The 18,687-nt window shown below is 37.1% G+C and overlaps 1 non-coding gene across 1 annotated transcript; it reads left to right on the top strand.

Annotated features, from left to right (window-relative positions):
* The first annotated feature begins 16,790 nt into the window (after positions 1-16,790).
* Trnas-aga (transfer RNA serine (anticodon AGA)) lies at positions 16,791-16,872 on the top strand. The gene has a single exon. It is a non-coding gene; the product is annotated as a tRNA-Ser (tRNA).
* Positions 16,873-18,687: the final 1,815 nt, after the last annotated feature.

The raw sequence follows: 18,687 nt of genomic DNA on the forward strand, positions 1-18,687 counted from the left end.
CATACAGTACAGCTCACGCAAAACCAACAAATTCCGCGATCCGCGGAGTTTGACGACATCAATTGTTCGCGGAGTCGACTCGGCATCGACCATCTGGTCGCCGAGTCGCCGTGTCTGTTCGCCGAGACACGCCGCGGCACGCCTCGGCATGATGCCGAGGAAATTGTTGGTGATATGACGCTGAGTCACTCGGCGAACAATCTTATCAACTATAATTTACCTGGGATAGAAACTGATTACAAGTTCCGAAATCATGATGTTTATTAAATGTAGATTAACTACGTTCGGACAATTCCTCTAAATAAAATATAATTTAAACACACTGTATCGTTACCGTTACGTTGTATCAGTTCCTTCATTACTGAAACAATTAGTGTATTGTATACAGACTGCAGCTTCTTGGAAAACAGGGCTTAATGCATATGCATAAATTGTCAACCCAGTACCAGAGACTGTCTTTAAACGAAAAACACCATATAATCAGAAAGTGTCGTCCTTGATTAGCTTGTGCGAACTGCACTGGCTAATCAGTGTGCACAGGAAACCACTTATTGGACATACATAAGGCCCCGTTTTCCCTGAACGCAGCCAATATGTACAGATTTCAATGACAAACTGGCCAATGTTGTCGCACAGGCTGTTAAACACTATTGATTACATACCCCACTCACTGTCTGCAGTGTACCAGTGGTGAAGCATAAACAGGCTAATCAGTGTGCACAAGCAGATGCGGTGGTCATCGTTCTTAGGGTAGTTAAGAGCAGACCGACTTGCAAAACTAGCTCTTAATCTTAATTGTTCGCAAGCGAACAACTAACAAGAGAGGTGTTTGTCAAAAACACAATGCCCCCTTCTGCGCCGCTTTGAAGCCATATACTTGATCTTTGACCTTGAAGGATGACCTTGACCTTTGACCACACAAAATGTGCAGCTCCATGAGATACACATGCATGCCAAATATCAAGTTTCTATCTTCAATATTGCAAAAGTTATGACCAATGATAAAGTGTTCGGACGGACGGACGGACTTACGGACAGACAGACAGACAGACGGACGGCTTGACGGACAGTTCAAAAACTTCATGCCACTCTTCGGGGGGCATAAAAAAACACGTACGTATGCCAAATACTGCTGTTCACAGAACATTATTGTATTTCAGCTAATGGAACCACATATATCTCAGACACGTGAAGTATCATATGCAAATGATGATGATGATGGTGATGAAAATGACAACGACGACCACGACGCCGCCGCCGCCCCGCCACCGCCGCCGATGCTGATGCTGCTGATGATGATGATGATGCTGATTATGTTCAATATCACGACCGCATTTGAACATAGATGTAGAAGTGGACCGCTAAACATTAGAACTGACGTGTATACATGTACATCGAACAAGCATAATCAATTTAACCCTTTACCACTTAGATACGTATTTTCACGCATTTGAAGTCCCTTGGAAAGTTATAATTAATTTAAGACCTTTCTTACTCGATTCAAGTTCTTAAGCCTTCATCTACAAACATTAGATACTGATGAGCAGCAAACAGTATTAAACCTGAACAGACTGCGAGTTACTCGCAGACTGTTCTGGTTTTATGCTGTTTGCACATAGCCATTTCCACTTTGCTGATAGGGAAAGGGTTAAACGAGTGTTCTGATTAAAAATAAGTAGCTTTTCTTCACATGGACTGGGTATTAAAGATAAAGACCGCAGAAGCACATTGGCAATCGAAATAGCGCGAATTCTGTACCCCGCAAATTCATGTGTTGAACATTACGTTAAGAAAATAAGAACACTGTCATTACATTATTCTTACAAAATTCCTTGCGTGTTCCTTCCAAAAGGTTGTAATCGTAACACCATTATACGTTTGCCTTACATATACGTATCGAAGGCAATTATACGTGAAGTTTTCAGTGGTAAACCTTTATCATGATTTTTGGCAAAATATGCATTGAAACATTTGGTATTTATACCTGCTCTAACTGACACACTTAAAATGATCGCATTACCAAAAAGCTTTAAAATTACGACGAAAATGATCACCTGAACACTATTTTAGACTTAAATAATCAATTTACGTAATCGCGCCTGTAACTTAAGAAGCCTCTCCAAGCAAATATTCAGCAATCAATTCAACCATGACCTACTTAAATACAATGGCTGTTTATACAAGTTAACATGTAATATAATGTGATTCACATAACTACTGAAAACCACACTTTGGCGCATAGGCGTTTGCACGTAACAGGATTAAAGATCTTTACAATGTAAAGCGTGTTGTTCATGAATGTTCCTTATTCTTGATCATACAAATAGTTGTCTGAAAAGGCTTGATGTATAATACAATGCATATTGCAAAACATTTACAATGGCAGGAAAATAATATGATCGGAAGAAACACGTATTAAATATCCTTGCATAATGACACATCAGACCACCATGGCATGCACCTGTTTAATTGTTCTTAAGTGTTAATACTCTCTTGGTTAGTCGTTGGAAATTCTACACATTCGATACTTATCTTCCTGTTGTCATGGACAATTAAGAAACTATATTCAGCCTGATGGTATGCAAAATATATTAATGTAGAGCAGGCTTGGCTGGGATATTGATTTTATCAGACCGCCATTCCCGGGCGTTGTATCAGATTGCAAAGATACAATACGTATTCAAATGTTTGTTTGAAAACTAACGGCGCACTGTCATGTTTTCAGCGCTAACATGCACGTAAGCCATGCTTAAGTACGGTATACTTTTCCACAATGAAATTGAGGCCTTGACATAAATTATTGCATTTTTAAGAGGGTTTTAACATGCAATTTAGTTTCAGTTTCGTAACATGTTACCGCTGTGTGCTGTAAACATTAAGCTTGTAATATGATGCGGGAATAAAAGTAGGCCTGTTAAAGGGAGCTTACACTTTTGAATGAAATAAGAAAACGAATGAGGTGTATTGCCAATATATGAAGGTGTGTCCCCCATTTATATGTGGTACTATATTTTTGTGCTTTATTATTCACATATCCATAATACTTATAATGAGTTTATGGAAAAGACGATTATATAAAGTACAACATGGTAGATAATAAGACGAGACTTAATGTCATTTGCAGTACATAGGATATACACTTTTTTATTAAAAAAACAAACATAATAAAATGCAACATGAATTCAAAACTATAAATATATATAATAAAAATATGTTATGTGTTTCTATTATACAATTAATCGATTTTATGATGCTTGTTTCAAACAGAAAATGATAACTGATCGCACTTAATAAAATAACTCATCCTATTACGTGTATATCCCAGTAAACCATGTCTCGTAGGAAAAGAATATAAATACACATCTAAAAACTTTAAGTGTATTATCAATAACGTAAATAATGGCCAGCTTGTAGGGGAATTTTTTTTTCTTTATTTAAGAGTGTGCAAATCTAGTATCAGTTTAACGATCGGTATGTCCAGTTCCGAAAATTTGAATAACAAATATATATCAAGCATTTGCGTTACACACGGACGTTTTATACATAAAAGTAGTTAATAAGATATCAGCTATGTATGACCGACTTAGGTTATTCATTGAAAATAATTGGCATTGCAAATATGTTCTTCCCATTTCACAAAATCTTAAGACAGCAAGCCCAAAATAAAAGGACGTACTTGCAAACCTATTTTATCATATACAAAAACAAGCTTTGCAGGGGTATCGATTGCAACAGACCGGGATTTTCCAAAGCCGTATCAGATTTCACAAGTACAATTTAAACTTATGAGGCGTTCGCCATGGGTCTTATAAATATTGGGTGTATTAACATAAACGAAATATCAAGCGCACAAGCCCTCCCGTTCATCTTATTTAAGGTACACGATCTTCAACAATAGACAAAAACATACTAGTAATACATGCCATGGCCAATGCGTCCCAACAATATATACCAGAGTGCAAGCTCCATTTTTATTTTATAACGGGTATTTGAACATAACATACATACTTTGGAATTTTTACAAGTTTAAGATTTATAAAAATATGTTATGCTAAAGGTTTAATAATCGTACGGTCAAATAAAACATTATATCAAATCGCTGAAGGCACTGAAGTTGTTCGCTATTGCATAATCTTAGTTTTCAAAAGTATGTTATAGCTTTTTATACCGCAAGTTTGAAATGCACACAACCCATTCAAATTTATAAAGAGTGTGTCGCAAAGCACAGGTTGAGATGTGGGTGCACTGTTTATCCTCATATTAATGTTATAGAGATAACTTAGACAAAGCAACAACAATATGTCTCTCTTTTTTCGCAGATGGTTGCTGCACTGGCAGCCATCTTTAGAATTTTGGTTGCCTTGCTAAAGAATAACAAGCCTAGAATCATGTACATGTTGTAAAATGTGTATCTAATACTACATTTATTTTCTTAAATTATTGAGCAACAATTTTGGCGACATGACAGACGTTTAAAGCAAGTCTCGTTTCCGAAATAATCTACGGGATTTAACTGTGTTAACTTTAACTCAATATAGATCTAGTTATCGACATACACTAAATTGTTTTGAAAGATGACGTCCGATTGATAATTTAATTAAATGTATGCAGATATAGAGAAATGTTAACAATCGCACAGCGTATTTTCTGTGTATGTTTCTATATTTCGATAACATGTGTTATAGATTAGTATACAATCAATATTTGTAAATAGTTATACTCGGCGAATCGCCGCATCTACGCGGCGTTACTCCGCGAATCGATGCCGAGGAAAAAACAGACGCGGCGTCACTCCGCGAAATTTTGCCGAGTGCCTCGGCATCATGCCGAGTAAATACGCGGCGAAAATACGTTAACAGAAGAATTTGTTGGTTTTGCGTGAGCTGTACTGTATGTGTGTATCTTTCTGTCCATCAAACTGACCGAAGCATACATTGAGTATAAAGATATCAACTTCATACAAACATATATCATATTGTTTGAAAGAACTATAGTATTAAGTGTGAAATGTTTAACGGACAGACAACATGTTTAAGAAGAGTTTCTTTTTACAATTATATATTTAATTATGTTTTCATTTTAATAGGTTTAACTCTTTCTGTGTTGAAAATTTCAGATTAATTGGCCGACTCGCTTGGAAATTAGAAAACTTAAAAGTTGCCTAAACTTGCAAAAAAATCCATTTTAGTGTGTTATTTATTTTTTGGTAAATAAGAAGTGCTTGTACAAAATATTATAGTATCATATTAAATTATGTTTTTATTTATACTGTAGCAAGACTATCTATCTTTCTCAGAAAGTCTTTTTCAAGAGAAAAAAACAAGCATTTGCTAATTTAAGGTGTTTTTAGCTCACCTGAGCACAACGTGCTCATGGTGGGCTTTTGTGATCGCCTTTTGTCCATCGTGCGTCGTCCGTCGTCAACATTTTACCTTGTGAACACTCTAGAGGCCACATTTATTGTCTGATCATCATGAAATTTGGTCAGAACATTTGTCTCATTGATACCCGACTGAGTTCGAAACTGGGTCATGCTGGATCAAAAAGTAGATCACTAGGTGCAAAAAAAGAAAAACCTTGTGAACTCTGTAGAAGTCACATTTGATGCCCAATCTTCATGTAACTTTGTCAAAATGTTTGTCAAAATGATATGTTGGTTGAGTTTAAAAATGGTGCCGGTCCATTGCAAAAACATGGCCACCAAGGGGCGGGGCAGTATTTCTTATATGGCTATAGAGAAACCTTGTGAACACGCTAGAAGTCACAATTTTTCCCAACATCATGAAACTTGGTCAAAACATTGGTTTTATTGATATCTCGGATGCGTTCGAAAATGGTCCAGATCGGTGCAAAAACATTGCCACCAGGGGGCGGGGCAGTTCTCTTTTTATGTCTATAGAAAAACCTTGTTAACACTCAAGAGGCCACATTTATTGTCCAATCTTCATGAAATTTGGTCAGAAGATTGGTCTTAATGATATCTTGGATGAGTTCGAAAAGGGTTACGTTTGCTTGAAAAACATGGCTGCCGGGGGCGGGGCATTTTTTCAAATATGGCTATATAGGGCTAAAGTAAAACCTTGTGAACACTCTAGAGGCCACATTTATTGTCCAATCTTCATTAAATTTGGTCAGAAGATTGGTCTAAATTATATCTTGTATGAGTTCGAAAATAGTTACGTTTGCTTGAGAAACATGGCTGCCAAGGGGCGGGGAATCTTTCTTTATATGGCTATAGTAAAATCTTGTTAACACTCTAGAGGCCACATTTATTTTCCGATCTTCATAAAACTTGGTCAGAAGATTTATCCTAATAATATCATGGACAAGTTAAAAAATGATGCTGGTGGGTTGAAAAACATGGCCGCCAGGGGGCGGGGCATTTTTCCTTAAATCGCTTTAGTTAAATCTTGTTAACACTCTAGAGGCCACATTTATTTTCCTATCTTCATGAAACTTGGTCAGAAGATTTGTCCTAATAATATCTTGGATGAGTTTGAAAATGGTTTCGGTTGCTTAAAAAACATGGCCACCAGGGGGAGGGCATTTTTCCTAATATGGCTATAAATCATGCTTTAGTAAAACCTTGTTAACACTCTAGATGCCTCATTCATTGTCCGATCATCATGAAACTTGGTCAGATTATTTGTCCAATGATATCTTGGATGAGTTCGAAAATGGTTGCGGTTGGTAGAAAAACATGGCCGCCAAGGGGGCGTGGCATTTTGCCTTATATGGCTATAGTTAACCCTGTAAACACTCTAGAAGCAATATTTATTGTACGATCATCATGAAACTTTGTCAAAAGATTTGTCCCAGTGATATTTTGAAAAAGTTCGAAATTGGTTCCAGTTGCTTGAAATACATGACCACCAATGGGCGGGTCAGTTTTCCTGATATGGACTTATTAATCTTCATGAAACTTTGTCAGTATATTTGCTTAAATGATTTCTCGGATGTGTATGAAAATCTTTCTGGTCTGTTGGAAAAACGTGGCTAACAGGGTGTTCACTAGTCAAGAAAGTTGGTAAGAACATTTTGTTCTAATGACATCTTGGGCTGTACAGCACAGGTCAGTTCCTTTTAATCTCAGGTGAGCGACTTTGGGCCTTTCAGGCCCTCTTTTTTAAAATGTACTCAGTTGAGTCTAAAAGAGCATTTTCATACCTTCATTACATATTGCATGAAATTAACAATAAAGGCGGCATGTCTCTTCTAATTCTCACTGTTTCACTTATTCTCAAGACCCTAGCACAGGTATACATTTTTCAGTCAAACTTATATGCTGACAAGTATCAACTGAACATTGCATGGAATATGTGTCCCAACAGTCACGGTTTTTGTTCCAACAGTCACGGCTGTTTAAAGTGCCTCTTTGTCTGCTTTAACATCACCTTAAACATGAGTATGCATGTCATTGTGTTCATTGAACAGCCATTGAGAGAAAAAAACTGGTCTTTGACCTTTCAGATTTATAAATTCATCATACTAACTTTAGAAACTTTTTGTCGCAACAGTCACGGCTGATGTACTATACACTGATCACATATTTTTTATGGGCCGAAAAGTTATTACTTTGTGGTCCGAATAATTCCCAAACATCTGTTGTTTTAATTTTACTACATTGTAGTGTAAAATATGCATAAATACACACAAAATAATGGTCTTAATGCAATTTAACATGTCCCAACAGTCACATTTATGTATTTATTAATTCTTAACAATATCTACAATAAACTGTCAAATATTTCAACAGAAATTATTTTTCTTCCTGCTTTGGTTTTAATCGTGCATAAAATAATGAAAAATATAGATCTAAAACTTTGAACATTGATTTTAAAGCCATAGTATTCAATGACAAACATGTTTGTGTACATTATAGTCCTTGAATCTTTTAAATAAAACTGACCATGTTCGAGACTCTTTTTACGCTACCTTTTGACACTTATTATATCAATTATTTTCATAAAAGGATGTTTATTATGCATACATGTATCTATATCCCAACTAACTCATAAAATGGACAGATAATTATATCCAGTTCTCTTTTATTCCTATATTTTGTTATATTTTTTTGTAAATTTTTTACATTTTTAACAAATTTTCTGTCAGCCATGGTTTTTTTTTCTACTGAATGAAAAGATTTTCTTGAAACATAAACTATTTCAATAATTTGAAGTTTCGGGAAATAGAAACATCTATTTAATTTCCACTTGTAAGAACCTAAATTTTGTACAAAATGTCAAGCTTATTAAGTTATTTTACTTTAGGCCACAATAGCTGAAACACGACATGAGTATATAAACATCTTTATCTGACATGCATGCACACAGTTTCATGTTTATCATATCTTGGTCACAACACAGAATTGCAGAACTCAACACATGCCAAGAAACAATCCACAACCTGGTGATCACTGTCAATGTTCACAGTTTGTTCTTGTCTTGTGAAGTCCTGCTCGTTCAGAGGACAGTCTACATTTGACACATTGATGGTCATGTCTTCTCGGGGAGCTACCTCGACCTCATCATCAATGCCATATTCGTCATGGTCTTGGATGGTTTCCTCCGGAGCACGGAACACCATGGCGTCGATGCACCTCATGCCCTCAATGTAGAACTGTGTGGGGGTTCTACATCTTTCACCACTCAACCTGTGCAAGTTCCAGCCCTCGCGAAATATGTCTAATGCTCGCTGGACACGAGGCACAAACACGTGATGAAGGAACCACATGTACACTGGATTTGCCAAATCCAACTGTCCAGACTCCTCAAGATATGTAAACAAGCTGTGAAACACGATTGTTGCACTGGTAAACAGGTCATGCCACATGCGTTCAATCCGCTGATTGTGAACGCTCCTTCCCGTGATGAAAGAACCCCGACGAGGTCCACGATGCGCTGTCATAAACGCCCCAACCCCGGTATTCTCCAGTCCATGGTCGCTCCGGACTCTTGATGGGACACCATAGCGCTGGGTGCCTGTCATGAAGGCTTTTGTCATCGTGGGTCTGCTAAAAGCAATATGTCAAAGGATATAAGAAATATTTGGGGTAGTACGCAAACTTTAACATAGATTTATCAATAATATGCATATTCTTAGTATAAAATGGGCAATAATTATGACAAAATGCTTGATAGAGTTGTCTGCTCTTGTTTATAGGTTGGGGTGATGTTGGTAAACAAGTATGCAAATAATGAAAGCAATATGTCAAGGGACAATGAAAACTAGAACTGGGGCGGCAGAGGCCGACGCGTATACCGTCACATGTTTGACCCAGGGGTGCCCCAGGGTTGGTAATGGGGCCATGCATAGTTGAGATTAACCGTATTGTCATAAGAGAAGTTCAGTATCAATTTGAAGTGAATCGGGTAGAAATAAAGAAATTATAGTAAAAGGCAATTTTGGGTGGGCGTGGCCTATGTGGGCGGGGCGCCCCAGGGTTGGTAATGGCGCCATGCATAGCTGAGATTGACCGTATTGTCATAAGAGAGGTTCAGTATCAATTTGAAGTGAATCGGTGTAGAAATGACGAAATTACAGTAAAAGGCAATATTGGATGGGCGTGGCCTATGTGGGCGGGGCGCCCCAGGGTTGGTAAAGGCGCCATGCATAGTTGAGATTGACTGTATTGTCATAAAAGAGGTTCAGTATCAATTTGAAGTGAATCGGTGTAGAAATGAAGAAATTATAGTAAAAGGTAATTTTGGGTGGGCGTGGCCTATGTGGGCGGGGCACCCCAGGGTTGGGAATGGGGCCATGCATAGTTGAGATTAACTGTATTGTCATAAGAGAGGTTCATTATCAATTAAAAGTAAATCTGTGTAGAAATGAAGAAATTATAGTAAAAGGCAATTTTGGGTGGGCGTGGCCTATGTGGGCGGGGCGCCCCAGGATTGGTAATGGGGCCATGCATAGCTGAGATTTAATGTATTGTCATAAGAGATGTTCAGTATCAATTTGAAGTAAATCGGTGTAGAAATGAAGAATTTATAGTAAAAGGCAATTTTGGGTGGGCGTGGCCTATGTGGGCGGGGCGCCCCAGGGTTGGTAATGGCGCCATGCATAGTTGAGATTGACTGTATTGTCATAAAAGAGGTTTAGTATCAATTTGAAATGAATCGGTGTTGAAATGAAGAAATTATAGTAAAAGGCAATTTTGGGTGGGCATGGCCTATGTGGGCGGGGCGCCCCAGGGTTGGTAATGGGGCCATGCATAGCTGTGATTGACCGTATTGTCATAAGAGAGGTTCAGTATCAATTTGAAGTGAATCAGTGTAGAAATGAAGAAATTATAGTAAAAGGCAATTTTGGGTGGGCGTGACCTATGTGGGCGGGGTGCCCTAGGGTTGGTAATGGGGCCATGCATAGCTGAGATTGACCGTATTGTCATAAGAGAGGTTCAGTATCAATATGAAGTGAATCGGTGTAGAAATAAGGAAACTAACGTATATGGCAATTTTGGGTGGGCGCGGCCTATGTGGCCGTGGCGCCCCAGGGTTGGTAATGGGGCCATGCATAGTTAAAATTGACAGTATTGTCATAAGAGAGGCTCAGTATCAATTTGAAGTAAATCGGTGCAGAATGAAGAAGTTAATGTAAAATAACATACAAAAATGAGTGAAAATCTCTGACCCGGCCCCGCCCCAACCCCCATAACTTTTGACCCAGGGGTCAGATCAAAGTTCCGTCACTGTCACCGTCGCACATATGCTCATAGCTACCATGTTTGTAAGTTTCAAGGTATTAGTGCTAATAATGTATGAGGAGCAGGTGGCCAGGACGGACGGACAGACGCACATCACCACAATATCCCCACTTTTTTCCGAAAAACGTGGGGATAATAAATGGGGTAGTACGAAAACTTTAACATTTGCACGCTAACGCAGACGCTAACGCTAACGCAGACGCTAACGCCGACGACGGGGTGAGTAGGATAGCTCCACTATATATGTTTCATATATAATAGTGCAGCTAAAAACTGACAATTTATTCCTATATTTCTGATTTTTTCATAACTGGTACACTGACGGTTAAATTTAAAGCAATTTAACTTGAATTATTGAATAATAATCACAGCCTGAAAGGAATAGTTTTAAATGAGAAAATTTGCATGAAATAAGAGTTCAAGACCGTAAATAATAACAAGATTGAAACCTGTATCATTATGACATAAAGCAAATAATGATTTTATATTAGAACACTAATCAAGCTAAATATAATGGTTTGGTTATGGAACATAAAACAACAACCAACGAAAACTTTAGTTATTGTAGTGCTAACGTAAGAATGAACAAATTGAAAAGATCAGGTCAGCTAACTGTCATTAAACAGACACTATGAAAAAAACTGGCATTTTTTTATTTATTGATTGCTTAAAATGATTTGAATGCTCTGTGAAAGGGGGTTTATTGCATTTCTGTAAAATGGCATCCAACCAAGATAAGACTGTGCAATCAGGAACAACGCTTTCTGTCTATTAAAACTGGATTTTTGCTTAGAAGATACTTTTTAACAAGAGCTGTCAACATAGGATGACTTATGCCCCTATAAACACTTGTTAGAAGTTATGAGCTTTTTTCAAAACCTAAACACAGATTTTGCAACCTAAATGCGGACCCTACGTTCAAGGTCAAGGTCACAGAGGTCAAAATTTGTGTACGTATGGAAAGGCCGTGACCATATACACATGCGTGCCAAATATGAAATTGCTATCTGAAGCGACATAGAAGTTATGAGCATTTTTCGAAACCTAAAGTCCTAAACGCAACGTGTGACGGACTGACAGACTGACGGACAGTCCGATCACTATATGCCCTCCTTCGGGGGCATAAAAACAGAAAATATCATAAAAGCGGAAAGCGTCGTCCCTGATTAGCCTCTGTTGACTGCACAGGCTAATATGGGACGACATTTAAGAACATGCATTAAACCCCTTTATCACAGAGCACGGCTCATAAACTATAGTTCTTACATCACTTTTAGTATCGAGAAATGAAAAATGTCAATTACTGCCAGCCTACACCACACTTTATTATTTATCATAAAGCAAAATGTATTATTAATGACCTTGATGAAGCAAACCATTTCGAATGTCTGTAGAGTTTATAGTAAACTATTATTGTGAGAAACATATTAATAAATCAGGAAATATGTAAAGCTTGTTTTATTTGGCTTGCTTTGAAGTATTGAAAACTGGAAGTGTGGCCTTCTTTTCCACTTATATAGGAAGTTTTATAAAACGTAGATTTGGGAAGTTATGTACAACCAGCAATTACAAGTCCTACTAAAATAGTTATATTATAGTACTTTTAAGGAATATTTAATTGAACAATAATTATGGCTTCATGCTTATGTTAAACTTTCCATCAATCAATACCAATTGGCAATTCTCATTATCAGTTACATAAAAATAAAATTAATACTAGAAATGGCGCGGCAGAGGCCGACGCGTATCACCACGCCGCATTTTTGACCCACGGGTTCCCCATGGTTGGTAATGGATCCATGCATAGTTGAGATTGACCGTATTGTCATAAGAAAAGTTCAGTATCAATTAGAAGTGAATCGGTGGAGAAATAAAGAAATTATAGTAAAAGACAATTTTGGGTGGGTGTGGCCTATTATGGGCGGGGCGCCCCAGGGTTGGTAAAGGGGCCATACATAGTTGAGATTGACCGCATTGTCATAAGAGATGTTCAGTATCAATTTGAAGTAAATCGGTGTAGAAATGAAAAACTTATAGTAAAAGGCAATTTTGGGTAGGCGTGGCCTATTTGGGCGGGGCGTCCAGGGTTGGTAATGGCGCCATGCATAGTTGAGATTGACTGTATTGTCAGAAAAGAGGTTCAGTATCAATTTGATGTGAATCGGTGTACAAATGAAGAAATTATAGTAAAAGGCAATTTTGGTTGGGCGTGGCCTATGTGGGTGTGGCCTATTATGGGCGGGGCGCCCCAGGGTTGGTAATGGGGCCATACATAATTGAGATTGACCGTATTGTCATAAGAGAAGTTCAGTATCAATTAGAAGTGAATTGGTGTAGAAATTAAGAAATTATAGTAAAAGACAATTTTGTGAGGGTGTGGCCTATTATGGGCGGGGCGCCCTAGGGTTGGTAATGGGGCCTTACATTGTTGAGATTGATCGTATTGTCTTAAGAGATGTTCAGTATTAATTTGAAGTAAATCGGTGTAGAAATGAAGACATTTTAGTAAAAGGCAATTTTGGGTAGGCGTGGCCTATTTGGGCGGGGCGTCCAGGGTTGGTAATGGCGCCATGCATAGTTGAGATTGACTGTATTGTCAGAAAAGAGGTTCAGTATCAATTTGATGTGAATCGGTGTACAAATGAAGAAATTATAGTAAAAGGCAATTTTGGTTGGGCGTGGCCTATGTGGGTGTGGCCTATTATGGGCGGGGCGCCCCAGGGTTGGTAATGGGGCCATACATAATTGAGATTGACCGTATTGTCATAAGAGAAGTTCAGTATCAATTAGAAGTGAATTGGTGTAGAAATTAAGAAATTATAGTAAAAGACAATTTTGTGAGGGTGTGGCCTATTATGGGCGGGGCGCCCTAGGGTTGGTAATGGGGCCTTACATTGTTGAGATTGATCGTATTGTCTTAAGAGATGTTCAGTATTAATTTGAAGTAAATCGGTGTAGAAATGAAGACATTTTAGTAAAAGGCAATTTTGGGTGGGCGTGGCCTATGTGGGCGGGGCGCCCTAGGGTTGGTAATGTCGCCATGCATAGTTGAGATTGACCGTATTGTCATAAAAGAGGTTCAGTATCAATTTGAAGTGAATCGGTGTAGAAATGAAGAAATTATAGTAAAAGGCAATTTTGGGTGGGCGTGGCCTATGTTGGCGGGGCGCCCCAGGGTTGGTAATGGGGCCATGCATAGTTGAGATTAACTGTATAGTCATAAGAGAGGTTCAGTATGAATTTGAAGTGAATCGGTGTAGAAATGAAGAAATTATAGTAAAAGGCAATTTTGAGTGGGCGTGGCCTATGTGGGCGTGGCCTATGTGGGCGGGGCGCCCCAGGGTTGGTAATGGGGCCATGCATAGCTGAGATTGACCGTATTGTCATAAGAGAGGTTCAGTATCAATTTGAAGTGAATCGGTGTAGAAATGAAGAAATTATAGTAAATGGCAATTTTGGGTGGGCGTGGCCTATGTGGACGGGATGCCCTAGGGTTGGTAATGGGGCTATGCATAGCTGAGATTGACCGTATTGTCATAAGAGAGGTTCAGTATCAATTTGAAGTGAATCGGTGTAGAAATGAAATTATAGTAAAAGGCAATTTTGGGTGGGCGTGACCTATGTAGCCGGGGAGCCACAGGGTTGGTAATGGGGCCATGCGTAGTTGAGATTGACCTTATTGTCATAAAAGAGGGTCAGTATCAATTTGAAGTAGATCGGTGCAGAAATGAAGAAATTAATGTAAAATAACATACAAAAATGAGTGAAAATCTCTGACCAGGCCCCGCCCCAACCCCCATAACTTTTGACCCAGGGGTCAGATAAAAATTCCGTCAATGTCACCGTCGTACCTCTTCTTATAGCTACCAAGTATGTAAGTTTCAAGGTTCTAGTACTTATAGTGTATGAGGAGCAGGTGGCCAGGACGGACGGACGGACGGACAGACGCACATCAACACAATATCCCCACTTTTTTTCCGAAAAACGTTGGGATAATTATTAATTTTGATTTAGATGGTATGTACTATAGACTTATCTCTATATTTAATATCATGAAAGGAACAGTTTTGTATCTTGCAGCATTCATTAAATGTACAAATCAGAAAGATTTTTCGCAAAGCATGTTTTGTCCACAGAATGATAAAGTTTGAGTCAATTAAATATGATATGAAGACACCTAAGCAGGATGCTTCAATAGGTTTAGCGTTCTACTGTGGTCAAAAGCTATTAAGTCAGTCAATAGCTCTTTATAGCTTATGTTTATAAAATTTTATATATCATACCGACAATAAAAAAATATTGATTTGATTTTATGAATTGTATTGGTAGTATGGACCCGTACGTTGTAAACTCGATATCTAAAGAAATGACACCAGAATCATCAAACAAAACATGCCTTTACAAATTACAGTAAAAAAAGTGACATGATGAACTGCAAAAACTGAACAGTAAATTTTAATTTCTTGCTTACTTTAAAGTAGTATGTCGATATTAAATTCATGGCTGTTTATGTTTATGATTGGTGTTGGATTTGTTTTCAATCATCTAAAATGTATAAAACAAATACAAAATAGTCAGTTTGATAACACCACATCTTAACATTCGTGTTTTTGATTAATCTTCAACACCCCGCCCACATATTCACAATGTAAAATGAGTAAACAAACATTGAAATTATTTTTTTTCCTATCAAATATACTTAATTTCGAGTTATGTACCTAACAAACATTTTTGCTTCTGATATATATCAAGTTATTTTATCAAGCATCGAACTGAAAATATCATAAAATATCGAACGAGTGTTTTTCATTTTGGCAATATTTCTACCACAACGCCATTTCGGGGAATCCTAAAAACGGGAATGGAGGTCATCTACCAGGGGTCTTTCTGCCATTTTTGGAAAAGGAGTCTGAACGTATTGGGAATTTTTTATCGACAAAATTGGCAATTTTGGGAATTTTTGCTTCGATGAAACGGCTCAGTTGGGAAAAAATTGTGAATATATCATGCTTAAATAATTTAGAAGTTTAACAAATACATTTGTGTTTATTTGTTATTTTGTCTTCTTTATATAAATATTGGGCATGTTCAACGTTTATTCAAGTACTGCAGTTTTGTTTTTCAGTTACAGTTACACTTTGAGATAAGAACTGAACATTCAAAACCTTATAGCAGATATTTTTTAACAAAACAAACACTGGTTAGTCACACAAGTTGTAAGACACTTCATTCTGAAAACAATAAATAAAAAAAAAAGTTTTTTTATTTGTTTTTTTGGAAATTGGGATTTTTTTTATAATTTCGGTTTGGGATCGGGTCCGTTTGCTTTGGGAGTGCCTCCGTTTTCCGGAGGCGCAGACAGTGCTGAAAAACCCCTGTCTACTTTCGGACTAAATGCGGGCTAACATACACATAACATGTAAACAAATTAATATAAATCAAGAGAAGAGGGGTTCATGGAATAAATGCAAATTACCCGTTGAAAAAATGTTCACTAGTTTTGGAGATATTTGTAAACACAGATTTCGAACTAAATTTTCAAGAAGCTCCGACCATTGAACCGTCTGCGGATTTCCTGCGTAATGAAGGTCAATATGTTACAATCATTTTGATTGGTTAATCTTAACCAATGGTTAAGGGGATTCCCGCGAAAATTAATTTTACCCGACCGTGTGCAACAGAAAATACCAGTAGAGCCTGGGTTATTTTAAGCATAGTGGAAATGTCGCCGATATCGGTCACGTGACGTAAACACCCTACATGTAGCGCCACCTGTCTCGTAGTGTAGATTGTCAATGGCTATTTAAGGTAGCGCACCTCTAATGATTTCCCGTGATTTATTTTACGATCATTGCCGATCTTCAATGATCAGTTATTTCCAAGAGATGCATTTTATTTTTTTCAAACTTCGAATTTTGATATGTGTTTACCTAATTCATTAGGAATACATTATTTTCACTATAAATATTGACTTTGATCCAATTATCATCTGAAAATACGATTTCGCGATTTCTTCAAAGATCGACGAGCCGTTTTACATGTATACTTATGGATATCTAATTTAAGGTTGCGCTGATGTGAAGTTGTTGTGGCCGAGTGGTAAAGGCGATATACTAGAAATATATTGGGATCATCCCGCGCAGGTTCGAATCCTGCCGACATCGCATACTTTTTGCGACGCGTTTTATTTCTTTTTTAACGTAATTTGATTTAATATAGCATATAAGCTATGTTTATTGTTAAATATGTTGAAAATTGTATGCACATCCTTCAATTTTTAAAATCAAAACAACGTTATGGCTAAATTGGGTAATTTACTGCTGAAAATACGAATGATGCATATTGCATGTTTATTTTTATTTCAAAAAGTAAACGGTAAATCTGTCAATTTCCTGGTATTTTTGCTGAATATAGTGTTTCTATAAAAAATTAGTTTAAAATATAACTTAAATGATACTATTTTGAATTGTATGACACTTTGTTTTTAACCGACCCAATTTTTACTTGGCTGAAATCACATACATGACGCTATCCCATAGATAAAAATTTGTAAAAAATAAATGTCTGTAAAAAAATACTTATTTCACCTTGTTTAAATTTTAAACACCTTTACTGCATCTGTACACACCAACTGCATGCCCATATTTGGAAATTTGAATTAATTATGGAACTTTTAAATACCCCAGGGGTGAAAATAAACTGGACAAAAGCCGAGCGTGAGGGTGGTTTTGAAAAAATCGGTATATTTTTTTGAAAAGCATGAAAAGCCTACCTACAAAATTGCATGTAGTTCAGTGAAATGATGCTGATAAGGAAAATAATTAATTAAATTATATTTGGAAAAGTGCCCATTAGGGGTGCGCTACCTTAACACTGTAAATCAACGTGACATCGTGTAATGATGGATGTTTTCGATCGAAGAAGGTTCGGAAATGAAAGTGTCACAAGAATAAAATAGGTAAGTGAAAGATATATGTTAATTCTGGCTTTGTAATTAATTTTCGCGACTCGCAAGTTTGACAAGGAAGTAAATTGTACGATAGCAACTGAATTGTTTACATGAAATAGTGGCAGATTTAAATTTGACCTTTAAATAGCATGTCTCAATTTAGTAACACCAGCACTTTTCCATATGAAATTTCACAAGATCAGGACATTCGTTTTTAAATGATTTATCTAATGTAAATAATCTTGATTGTGAAACTTCTCACCCTACTACTCAAGATTTGTATTTATGTGTTAAAAGATGATGAAAATGTTAGCAACTACTCATTATTTACTTTTTATTGTTGTCTGTGTGCGTGCGTGTCTGTGTTTGCATGTGGAGGATATCATTCTCGTCTAATAGCAATCTTTTATCATAAGACAGTTACCATGCATTATCTAAATGTTTCAAACCACCTTTTAATTAATTGGAAAAAAGGAACTATTTGGGTATCTCAAGTAAGTTATTACAGTTTATTTATTAGTCTTCTGTTTCACAGCAAAGCAGGTGTTTTACCTCGCAGACGAAAGCCAGTCACATGGTAAAGGTGCAAATGCTGTGGTCAGCCAGGTTCACCCCATCTCAAAACATACGGTCTTGGCGAGCAGCATGCTCACTTCCATTGTGACAACTGTTGCGGCCAAAATAAAAACTACATAGTCATCTGGTACCTTCTGTGGAGAGTTCTTGTAGGTAATAACAAGCCCTTAGTTATTGTGTTTCTGATAGCTTTTTTCAGTGTTGAGAAAGAATTTAGCTAAACCCGTTATTAAAAATAGTTGTTTGCAGTAATGCAATTACAAAATTGTTTTGATACGTAGTGAAAATGTTAAAATTTACTTTTTTTACTCTGATATCAATCCCAAAAGGATAAATCTCTTTAATTAGAAATGGGTCAAATTGTTTTTTAAAGTCAGTCAAATACTACAAACATACATATTCTAAATTGTAGCCTGACCTTTTTTAAAACTTATTTTTTAACATTTTAGGTTTA

Source organism: Dreissena polymorpha, chromosome 3 (assembly GCF_020536995.1).
Source record: "Dreissena polymorpha isolate Duluth1 chromosome 3, UMN_Dpol_1.0, whole genome shotgun sequence".
NCBI classification, from domain to species: domain Eukaryota; kingdom Metazoa; phylum Mollusca; class Bivalvia; order Myida; family Dreissenidae; genus Dreissena; species Dreissena polymorpha.